Source organism: Zingiber officinale, chromosome 6B (assembly GCF_018446385.1).
Source record: "Zingiber officinale cultivar Zhangliang chromosome 6B, Zo_v1.1, whole genome shotgun sequence".
NCBI lineage: Eukaryota > Viridiplantae > Streptophyta > Magnoliopsida > Zingiberales > Zingiberaceae > Zingiber > Zingiber officinale.
Genome location: NC_055996.1, coordinates 108,667,674 through 108,678,625, shown reverse-complemented (window position 1 = coordinate 108,678,625; position 10,952 = coordinate 108,667,674). Strand labels below are relative to the sequence as shown.

General features: G+C 37.3%; 1 long non-coding RNA gene across 1 annotated transcript; it reads right to left on the bottom strand.

Annotated features, from left to right (window-relative positions):
• Nucleotides 1–9,291: 9,291 nt before the first annotated feature.
• On the bottom strand, nucleotides 9,292–10,128 carry LOC121990516. The gene is made up of 4 exons (XR_006114618.1): nucleotides 10,086–10,128; nucleotides 9,627–9,698; nucleotides 9,470–9,549; nucleotides 9,292–9,354 (listed from the first exon to the last, which is right to left on the bottom strand). It is a non-coding gene; the product is annotated as an uncharacterized LOC121990516 (long non-coding RNA).
• Nucleotides 10,129–10,952: the final 824 nt, after the last annotated feature.

Sequence of the window (10,952 nt, the reverse complement as noted above, 5' to 3'; positions counted from 1 at the left end):
GTCCAAGGCACCTCCAACAAGGTTCAAGGTGCCTCCAGCTCGGTCAGCGGATAAAACTTTATCCACACGCAAACGGTCAAAACTGACCTGTTGAGGGTGCCTTCAACAGGGTTGAAGGCGTCTTCAAGGGCGCCTTTCAGGGCGCCTTCAAGGGCGCCTCCAATCCTGCTGGAGGCGCCTCCAAGCTGGCAGCACAGATTCCAGCTTGGTTTTTCTAGCTTCCGATGCTCCGTTCTTTTGGATGATTGCGGCTAACCGGAATAGGGCTCACCCGAACCCAATTCCCGGCCTTCTCCTCAAGCAGCCTTCCGTCCGACTTAACGTCCCTCGAACGCCGCGTACGCTCTTCACGCCCACTGGAGTACTCTTCCGTAGCTCTCTCATCCTTCGGACGCACCGAGCCCGTCGGCTCCCTTCCCGTGCCGTCCTTCTCGCTAGTTGCGTCTTCCGCTCGACTTCCTGTGTTCCTAAGCTCCTGCACACTCAGACACAGGGATCAAACACAACAGGACCTAACCAACTTGGTTGATCACATCAAAACTACCACGGGGTCTAACATTGTGTTCTTTTTCTTTTTCCTTGTGATTTGATTGTTCCTTTTGGTTAACCTAGAGTTATATAAGGAAATTAAATATTAACTTTTCTTAAAAGGCTTTGTCTAGTCGGTGGTGGTTGCTCTCATATCCAAGAAGGTCAACTGCCTCGCCATGCAGTACTGGAAGCCAATTTTGGAAACTAATATTTAATTGAATTTATAACCTAGGTGATTTGGATCAAACGTGTTAAGTTCCGCAGGAGATCCAAATCTAAACCTAAAAAAACATATAAGTTAAACTTGGAATCAAACGTGTTAAGTTCCGCAAGAGATATAAGTTTAACTTAAAAAAATACATGGTAGCTAAAAAAGGTTCAGATCACGTATAAAATTTTTATACAATGGAGCCATTAAATTTTTCGAGTAGGACCAACAAGATATTAAATGATGAGAATCACATGACAGAAAAAATATTAAAACAAGCAAATGATGGCGTAGAATATTTCCCCGTCTTCTCTTTAAGAAAGAGGAGACTTGAGTTTCCACTTTTGGAGCAGTCGTCACTCAAGAGAAACTAAACTTACCGTATAAACAGAATTCTCAATGCGATCACCATGTAGAACCTCTCCAAATTCTCAACACTGTTCATGATCTTTGAAGGCGTGCAATAATCCAAAAAAAAATCATATGGAAGTTGTCTTTTTTATAAAGCTTGTTTTGACTTTTACTTGAAGCTCATCATCCTGTGGAAGGGAGAAAATTCACCAATAAGCTCAAAAAACGAATAACAGGAGAGAAAAAAGTACTTAATATCCCGGCTTATGAGAAATCCAAGATTCCGAGAGCAAAAAAGTTACCACTACAAGAAAATTGTTCAACGAGGAGTGACAAAAAGGCATTTCATCAATTCTAAATACGGAAAATATGAATGGCTAACAAAAATGTAGAAAATTTATGAACTGTTGATTGTTTTTTCATATGCCCGAAACATCTCTATATATCCTGCAATTGCACAGTACCAGGACAGGGATTAAACTTAAGAATTAAGCGTCGTCTTCATAGATAAGTTATTGAGATGCTTACAGTTGACAATCAGTATTAAGTTCCTCGCTAGGCAACAAATTTTAACACATTTAACTTTCCCAAATTAAATCCTATGTTCAACAACAATCTATCTTATGTTCAATTAAATCCCGCTCTTGACATGTCGTGCCAATAAATCCTGACGTGGTCCTCAAATGAGATATTCCTGATGCTGAAACAAGGATGAGAGGTATAAAATCCCACGAATCATACTCAGGAACTTCATTCAACCAAATGAGAGTCCTTTGAGAAATCCATATTGGACGAAGAGGCTTTCCTGAGTTTGATACCAGAGAACTAATATCAGCGTGACAATCTTCCAATAGTCTGGTCCAATCTTCAAGGTGTGTCTCAATAATTGCTTTCTCGGTATCTGGAACACAAGTTAGAAGGTGCAAGGTGCAGTCCCAGTTAGCCGGTCTGAGTCCCCATCAATTTTTTTTTATATATATACTAGTATCTAACTGACTAATTCTGGGATGGATGCCCCATATTTCGACGATCAAGTAAATTCAAGAAGTAAGGTGGCTCTTGACGTGACACCCAAGTCGCTAGTTGTTCAAATACCCCTACCCCATGCATGCACTGTGTGGATTTTGAATCTAGTTGTTTGGGAAAAGCACCTTATTACTTTAGAATTATGATGGAATCGGGTGCATGATAGCATCCATCAATACTCCTATATATTGCAGGAAATATTTGAGTCCTAAGGCCGAATGTATGAAACAGTAGCCCTAGTATTAGAAAAGCAGATATTTGATATATTTTACAATATCCAGAATGAAAAGGCTAGGAAAAAATAGGACAAGAAGAATTATCATGAAACACTGAATGGACAATTGAATAAAACATCAAACAAGAAACAAAAAAAAAGCCCACATTTGAGTCATTCAATAAACTTAAATTGACTCATTTGCCAATTTTCAGAGATAAAATTTGCAAACCATTTCTATGGTGTAAGAAATTGAAATATTAGAACACTTGATAAGATCCAAAAACAAAATGGCCAAATTTAGTAATCATGAACCTAATAATGCCAAGTTTATCGCAAAGAATATTACTAGCCGCACAACACATAGGTACTCATAAACAAAATTCATAAGGATAAATTCTAAAATATATGAAAACTCTACCCAAACAAGTGATATTTTCATATCATGCATTTTAATAGTCTTACAAAAGGAAGGAGATAGCGTATGGCTATACCATATTGAATTGTGGTTCTACATGTATATCATTTAGATGAAAATGAAGCACTAGTAAACTTGCGACCTACCAGCTCTATACCTTGCTGCATTGCATCACACATTCTTTGCAGATGATTCTTTATTGCACGATTAAGCACACATGCCCATATTGGTATTGTCTTTAACATGCTATCGGGAAAGTGTTTTCCCTTCCTTGTTGAATCAACTATAATGCACTCTCCTTTCTGTTCTATCAATTTTTTTGAGTAAAAACGACAAAGAAAAGGTGAGACATGTTGGTTAGTCCTAGGAAAATGTATCAGTTCCACTGTACAAAAAAATTTTTGTACAAGTATCGAACCTTTACTTAAATAGCCTATTGTGTTCTTTAGAAGTTAAATTAGGAATCGCAGACAGAACTTAACATCATTGATTCCAAATTACTTATCTGTTCTTAATGGTTTAGATTTGAATCGCAAGCGGAACTTAACACTATTGATTCAAATCTACCTAAGTTATTAATTCCATAAATATTAATTTCCAAAATTGACTTACATGACTGCATAGCGAGGCACATGACCTTCTTGGATATGGGAGCAACCACCACCGCCTAGGCAAAACCTTTTAAGAAAAGCTAATATTTATTTCCTTAAATAACTCTAGGTTAACCAAAAGGAACAATCGAATCACAAATTCGAAAAAGAAGAAAACACAAAATCGAAAAATAAATTCGATAAACTAGATCTAATTGCCTCTTGTATTTAGAATTCTTACAAAGAAAATAACTAGTATGATGTGGAAGAAAATTACTAGTTATACCTTCTCTTTGTAAGCTGATGACCTCGAGATCTTCTGTCGTATTCCTCGCCTCGCATTGGACGTCGTGTGGGCGGCGATCCTCCAAGATGAACACCACCCAAAAGAGTCCTTCCTCTTCCTCTAGAATTCGGCCACCACCACCACCAAGGAGAAGAGAGCAAAGGGAAAGGGAGAATGGAGAGGGCCGACCACCAAGAGATCTCCAAGCAAGAGAATAAGAGTTGTGTCTCATGAAGCCCCCTCACCCCCTTCTTTTATATTACTTGCCCAAGGCAAATAAGGAAAAACTTTTTACAAAAAATAAAATCATCCAAGAGTTTTTCCTTTTCCCTTTTAATTTTTCCTTTTCTTTCCTCTTAATTGAATCAATCACTAATTTTAATTTTGTGATGATTTTAATTAAATTAATATGGTCGGCCACTTGCTTGGGCACCAAGCAAGGTGGTCGGCCACCTCATCAAGGGGAAAAAGGAATTTTATTTTTATAAAATTTTACAAGAAAAACTCTTATAAAATTTTACAAGCTCTCTTTCCTAAAGTAGGAGTTAAAAAAGGAAAGTTTCTAAAAATTAAAACCATGTTTTAAAATTTAAAAACTCTCTTATAAAATTTTCTTTTTTAACATGATGATAGAAAATTTTAATTTTAAAACTTATCTCCCTTTTTTTCTTAAACCATGAAGATGGTTAAAAAAGGAAAGTTTTAAAACTTTTAAAACTCTCTATTAAAACATGTGGCCAAATTCAAATAAGGAAAGTTTTAAAAATTAAAATCTCTCTTTTAAAACTTATAGTTTTCTACAAAGAGAAGATTTTAAAATTTTAAAACAACCCTCCTATTTGAATTAATATTGGTCGGCCCCTACATGCTTGGTCACCAAGCAATAGGGTCGGCCCCTATAAAGAGGATGTGCCCGGCCCTTGCTTGATCACCAAGCATTGGACCGGCCCACTTCTTGGATACCAAGAAGAGCCTTACATTTGGATGGACTTAAGGCTATATTGAGGCTACGACAGGGACCTAGAGGAGAAATTGGTTTTGGCCTTCCGATGAGCTTGAGTATCCCGTGTTCGCCCCGAACACACAACTCAAGTTCATCGATAATAACTCATTCCACTAGAGAGTTATTACCGCACTACCGCACCAATCTCAAATTACATTATGGACTCCTTCTTATCATGAGTGTGTTAGTCTCCCTGTGTTTAAGATTACGAATGTCCACTGATTAAGTAAGTTACTGACAACTCACTTAATTAATATCTAGCTCCAAGTCAACTTTATTGTCATGTCGGACTAGGTCCACCTGCAGGGTTTAACATGACAATCCTTATGAGCTCCTCTTGGGGGCATTCTCAACCTAGATAACTAGGACACAAATTCCTTCTATAATCAACAACACACACTATAAGTAATATCATTTCCCAACTTATCGAACATATTGATTTATCGAGTTAAACCTCACCCTTTGATAAGTCAAAGAAATAAATATTAAATATATGTGCTTGTTATTATATTAGGATTAAGAGCACACACTTCCATAATAACTAAGGTCTAGTTCTTTTACTAAGTTAGTACAAAAAGAACTTACCTAAATGATCCTACTCAATACACTTGAAGTGTATCAGTGTAATTTATTAGTCAAGATAAACTAATACTTAATTACACTACGACTATTCTAATGGTTTGTTCCTTTCCATCTTAGTCATGAGCAACTTGTTTATAATTTATAGAGAACCGACAACATGATCTTCTGAGTGTGACACCACACTCCATGTTATCTACTATATAAATTAATTGAACAATTACATTTAACAAATAAATGCAGATATTGACCAATGTGATTCTTTTATTTCAACAAATAAATGTTTACAAAAGCTAGGCTTTTAGTATACACTAACAATCTCCCACTTATACTAAAAGACTAAGCTGTCATATCTGTTGTCTTACATCTGATTCTCATCCCCTCCACATGCCGATCAAAAGCTTTCGCCGGAAGGGCCTTTGTGAAAGGATCTGCTAGGTTATCTTCTAATGCAATCTTAGCAACGATAACTTCTCCTCGCTTGACAATGTCTCGTATCAGGTGGTACTTACGCTCTATATGTTTACTTGCCTTATGAGCTCGTGGTTCCTTCGAGTTTGCAACTGTACCGCTGTTATCACAATAAATTATGATGATCTTGGGCAAACCAGGAATCACATCTAAGTCCATTAGAAAGTTCCTGAGCCATACAGCTTCTTTGGCTTCCTCAGAGGCTGCCACATACTCAGCTTCCATGGTTGAGTCTGAGACACATTTCTGCTTAACACTCCTCCATGCAATGGCTCCACGTCCTAGAGTAAAAACATAGTCTGATGTTGACTTACTATTGTCCCTATCTGATTGGAAGTCTGAATCCGTGTAACCCATAGGGAGCAAATCGTCTGCTTGGTAAACTATCATATAATCTCTAGTCCTTCTCAGGTACTTTAATATATGCTTTACTGCAGTCCAATGCTCTTGTCCAGGGTTACTCTGATATCTGCTAACCATGCCCATGGCAAAATAGATATCAGGTCTCGTACACAGCATTGCATACATAAGGCTTCCTACAGCCGAAGCATAAGGAACTGCCTTCATGTCCTCAATCTCCTTTGATGTCTTTGGGGGCACTACAACAAAAAAGCTAATAGACAACGCTTTTAAAGCGTTGTCTTTGTGCCTGAAAAAGTGTTGTTAAAGGCATTGTTGTTAAAAGTCTGCTTAACGACAACGCTTTTAAAGCGTTATCGTTTGTACCAAAGACAATGCTTTTGCAACGCTTTAAAAGCGTTGTCGTTTTATGCAAAGGCAACGTTTTGCAACGCTTTTAAAGCGTTGTTTTTGGTAGAAAAGACAACGCTTTTGCAACGCTTTAAAAGCGTAGTCATATTTTGCAAAGACAACACTATTACAACGCTTTAAAAGCGTCGTTGTTTTTTTTACAAAGACAACACTTTTTTCAACGCTTTAAAAGCGTTGTCGTTTTAAAGAAAAAAAATAATAATAAAATTTATTTAAAAATCATTATTTTTATATTTACGAAACTATTATTTTTCTTTTACCATATCTAGATTCGAATTTTACATATAATCAACTCAGTTAATGATTTCAAACTCATCAAAATAATAGAAATCTGACGTTGAAGTAATATTAGTATTTAATTACATGAGAAGCTAGTAAATATCAAAATTAACACTAATTCTATTTCAAAGTATATAGTGATATTCACATATAAAACAAAAGAGCACAAAAAATCTGTTTTGAACAGCTACAATCTATTTAGCCAACAATCTGTTTACTGAATACTGAAGTAGCCAACAATCTGTTTACTCAAAATAGTACAGTAGTTACTGAATCTAGACGCTTAGTGTACTGATCAATTACTGAATCCAGACGCTCCTTAGTGTACTGATCTCGACTGTCCTGTATCCACCTACAAAAGTAGCAATAATATGTTTCAAGTCCATACATGAGCATTCCTGATGGCTCTCAAAAGAAACAAAACAATCATCATGACTTTCTACCTACCAAACACACGCAATATCTTAATGAAGATTTTCTGTAGCTATTTTGTGCAGTTAGTGTTTCCGATTTAATTATTCAAGTATAATATGGTTTCATGGAAATTCTATTCCATCAAAAGAATCCCCTCTAAGAGGTTCTGATTCTAATGAAAATCCCTCTCTTCCTAATGTTTCTGTTAGTCTAAATGCCCATAGAACCATCGAAGAAAATATGCAAAGCAACATTAGGAAACAATAGACACATAAAGTACATAGAAAGAGTGTTAAAATAAACATGTAGATTGTTAAAAAGATAAAACAAAAATGCTACTATTCAGAATAAACTAATAAATGATATAATAAGAGAAACTATGTTCAGTAGAATAACAGTGCTAATAGATAACAAACAAATTTTGTGATTAGACAAGTTGAAATATCAGAGTTGAAGGGGTGAGGGATAGCACGAGATAAAAGAAACTCCAGTTAACATAGTAAAAAATGAATTACGATACATTTACATGACGAAGAGTCATGAAAACACATTAACAATCAGACAATTCCTTCCAAAACAACTAGTTAGGAATCAAACAATCAAGATAGTGAAAACAAGGTAATTTCAGCCTTTATGTTCTTGACATACTTTAAATCACCAAATAATATTACTCAGTACTCACGCAATCCTCAATTAATTTGAAGCTAAAATAAGAGAGATTTTGAGAAACATAAAGAAAATAATAATGTGGAACCGAGAGCCATCTAGTTACCAGTCACCAATAATGAAGGTTCAGACTATCAGGGAGACTTCTGTGACCAACCTAAAAGCGTTCACAATGATGCATTTACTCAGAAACAAAATGGACCATTAAGGCTGCATTTCCAAAAATTTTTAGATGTCAGTTGAAGTACCTGCAAGTATTTACCAATGGGTCATATGGCTATTACTTTTTAGTGATAATGAGCATTGGACAACACAAGTCAGTACTGTCAGACATGCTAGTATGAGACCATATTTCAAAATATGCCACCAAAGCATCAGAGGTAAGGCAATTTTCATACTTTATGTTCAACACATCATTCAACCATTACTAAAGTAATTATTTTCGCATCCATTTGCAAGTAACAAGAGAGTAACTAAGGTCTCACCAAACCAATTGCAGATCAAGATGTCCAAAATAATATTGTCCCACCAGCACTCATTGAAATTTGGCAACATGTGGCGAAAAGTAAACTGCAATTGTTAGCAAATGATGTAACGCCCTGGCCCAGGCAGGCGGGTACCACCCAGACCGAACTGGAAACGCCACCAAAATTGCCCATCAGGTTGACGACTAGCTCCACAGACCACCAGAGGTCCTTTCAGCGTACTTTGTCCTCACTCGCACGCACCCTAGAAAACTTCCCAGGAGGTCACCCATCCTCAGATTTCTCCAAGCCAAGCACGCTTAACTTTGGAGTTCTTTGAGTTTGGGCTTCCGAAAAGGAAGGTGCACCTTGGTGATATGGATAATACCATCTAACATTTTAAGCCATACTTAACCAGAATCTCAGAACTGGGGTATTACAATCACCCTCACTTAAAGACACAACGTCCTCGTTGTATAACCACGAATCACACCACAGATAAATCCCAGAATCTCCCTCGCTAGGTGATGCCCTTGGTGCTCCGGCCACAGGCGCACTCACGGTCACAAGGTTGCTCTGATACCATCTGTAACGCCCCGGCCCGGGCGGGCGGGCTCCACCCAGACTGAACCGGAAACGCCACCAAAATTGCCCATCAGGTTGACGACTAGCTCCACAGACCACCAGAGGTCCTTTCAGCGTGCTTTGTCCTCACTCGCACGCACCCTAGAAAACTTCCCAGGAGGTCACCCATCCTCAGATTTCTCCAAGCCAAGCACGCTTAACTTTGGAGTTCTTTGAGTTTGGCCTTCCGAAAAGGAAGGTGCACCTTGGTGATATGGATAATACCATCTAACCTTTTAAGCCATACTTAACCAGAATCTCAGAACTGGGGTATTACAAATGAACTTAAAAAAAACATTATTTAAGTAATTTTTACAAAAAAAAAAAAGAAAAAAGAGGTAAAACAATGAAATTGAACCTCCATCAATTCGAAGCCAATTGACAACACCCACAGAACATTATTGCCTTACCCCACCATCCAAAAATATGAGCAAGAACAAACTCATCAAATAATGTATTCTGCAATAAACTAACACAAATTAGTGATGACAAGATCTAAAAAGGTATAGGTTCCTTGAAAGATCCAAGCAATATAAATTGAATGACAAAAGGTTGATGAATGAAGGAATCATACATAAACATTGATAAACCTGTTTTTTGGATTCTCTGGGACATAAATACGGCAATCAGCTCCATATGATCTTTCAGGTAATTCTGGAATGCACAAACAAAGATTCTGTTAATTTCTTTATCTATGAATATGCAATTTTCTGGAGGAAACCATAAAGCACCTAAATCAAGTGTTTACCAACTCCTAGAGCAGGATGGAGATATTTCATAAACTGCCTAGCATCATCACGATTCTGGAAATAAGAAAAAGAAACCAGAGGAACATTTGTCCAATTCACAGCAGAATTATTAGATGACTTTATTGATTATTTGAGGTCTAGATTCTACCAAAATCACAATAACAGATGAAGCAACAAAAACCTCAGCAGCAAAAAGTTTGAAGAACGAATCTTCTATATGTGAATTTTCATGAGAAATTAAAGCTGATGAAGTATCCAGCATCACATACTATTAGAATTATTACTCTTGGCTCAAATTTTATCCTATTTGAATCAATGGCAACAATTACTAAAGCACAAATAAATAGTAAAATGGTTTCCAAAAACAACAAATGGAAAAGAATGAAACTGAATCAGATGCGCTTGATAATCATCCTAATTAAAAGATAGAAACACACAAACCTGGAAAAGCAAAAATGTTAGGGCAACAAGGTACACAATAGCCATTCCATGAACTAAGCGCCAAATTGCAGGATGTGGCCTTATAAGAACCCTGAATAAAATAGAGTTTCATGCTTACAGGTGCATAAATGTTAGGGCAACAAACTGCAGTTTCATGCTTACAGGTGCATAAATATTACGCGGATACCACACTTGCACATGAAAATTGTCATGGATACAGAGAAAACTAAAACCCAGAACTATGACCTAAATCCCAAATAAAATAATAAAATCACGAAAACTGGAAGCCTCCTCCAAATAAAATTTCGTGACGCGGCAATCCCTCGGACACAAGAAACCCAAAATCCAGCCAAAAAAGCTCGAAAAAGTGTTCCCTTTGACGAGGAACAGCGCGAAGGGGAGTGGAGAAAAGCGAAGACGCGAGGAATTGGGCATAAAGCAAACTATACCGTTGCGCAAGCCTATGCTGGATTCCTCGGTGTTGATGCTGTAGAGGATGCCCTCGTATCTGATCTCACTCTTGGAGGTCAAGCTTATGAGGCTCCCGATGTAGGAGTCCGCCGACGCCTCGGATCTGGAGGCCAGAGAGGAGTTTGCCGGAGAGAGTTGGATGGAGAAGGCGCGTGAGATGAGGAGTTGGGAGAAGGGTTCGGGATAAAAAAATGATCGGAAGATAGAAGTTGGGAGAAGGGTTCGGGTTTTCTACTCCTTATCTAGATCCAACGGTTTGTATTAATCAAGATTTAGATCCAACGATTTGTATTAATCAAGATTTATATGAGATTTTAAACATAGACAACACTTTTTATAAAACGTTGTTGTAGACATTAAAAATCAGTCTAATAGACAACGCTTTTTACGAAGCGT